General features: G+C 33.8%; 1 protein-coding gene across 1 annotated transcript in view; it reads right to left on the bottom strand.

The window, feature by feature from the left end:
* The window catches only part of LOC102579847 (septum-promoting GTP-binding protein 1-like), a 25,938-nt gene that overhangs the window by 4,545 nt on the left and 20,088 nt on the right, over positions 1–1,305 (bottom strand). The gene's annotated exons all lie outside the window — the stretch shown is intronic.

Here is a 1,305-nt window from a genome sequence, read left to right on the forward strand (position 1 = left end):
AGTCGATCCCAGAACTAATTTCAGAACACAGGGAAAGTTAGAACACAGGGCAAGTTAGAAAACAGAGGCAACTAATTCCAGCCATGCATTTGTGTTATTAGCTCAGTTTTTGAACAACAACTACACAGGGCAAGTCGATCCCAGAACTAATTTCAGAACACAGGAAAAATTAGTACACAGGGCAAGTAAGAAAACAGAGGCAAGTTATAAAAGAGAAACTGATCAATTCACACTAGAAGTTACAAAAGAGACACTGATCAATTCACATTCAAACTTCCAATTTGATATAAAATATGAACTTAACAGACCAATTAAGTACAACACTAATTACGTGAAATAGCCTCCTAACTACTAGCAAAACTTAAACAATTAAGTACTACAATTTTGAACTACACAATATTAAAGAACCATTTTATAGTTAGCAGACAAAGAAAACAATCACAACTCGGTTAAATTTGACATTTTCCCAATCCTTTTTGGAGTTTTAACTTCCTTTGAGCTTCTTGTTCAATACCATCACCTTCTCTTCATTTTCATTCAATTGAAATTTCAAAGAATTCCTTTCTTCTTCAAGCTCTTTCACTTTTCTCTTTAGTCGATCAATCGGATTATTACCATCTATGAATCTATTCATTAAGGATGATTCATCAACATTTTCAAGTGACGGATCAATCTATCTAAAATAGCCACATCCACCATTTTCCTACGAACCACATTACAGTAATAAATATATAAAAATGTTGATTTTTCAAATAATACAATAATAGTAGTTTTTGTTCAAATAATTACAAACCTTTGATGCTTTGCATCCAAAAAATCGACGACCTGGATTCAATGGAGTCCTCGAAGTTTTCAGTCGACAATAATAACCACACTTTACATACATCGACTTCCTCGATACTCACTGAACTTTGCGACATTTGATAAAACACAACTGATTTAGAAGAGAGAAACGTTGGATATTTAGAGAAAGAAGAGAGAATTGGGGATTAGGGTTCTAAAATGTATTTGGGGGAAGAAGAATTGGGGATTTTAATGTTAAAATATCCAAGTTAACGTTGGATGTCTTAAATGCAGGGTAAAAAATGGGAGAAAAAATAATTCACGCACCCAATTTGCGTGAATCACAAACGATTTGCCATGTAGGCAAAAAATGCTTAGATGGTTCAAATCTAGGGTGGTAGAGGTGTTCAATAGGTACTAGGTGTAGTTGAGGTGTCTAAGTGAATAATGAGGACACCTTTGAGGGGCCACAGATGACTTTGGCCATTTAAATTTATAAAATTAACTTGATCGATATATATA

This window comes from Solanum tuberosum, unplaced genomic scaffold (assembly GCF_000226075.1).
Source record: "Solanum tuberosum cultivar DM 1-3 516 R44 unplaced genomic scaffold, SolTub_3.0 scf00591, whole genome shotgun sequence".
In the NCBI taxonomy this organism is placed as follows: Eukaryota; Viridiplantae; Streptophyta; class Magnoliopsida; order Solanales; family Solanaceae; genus Solanum; species Solanum tuberosum.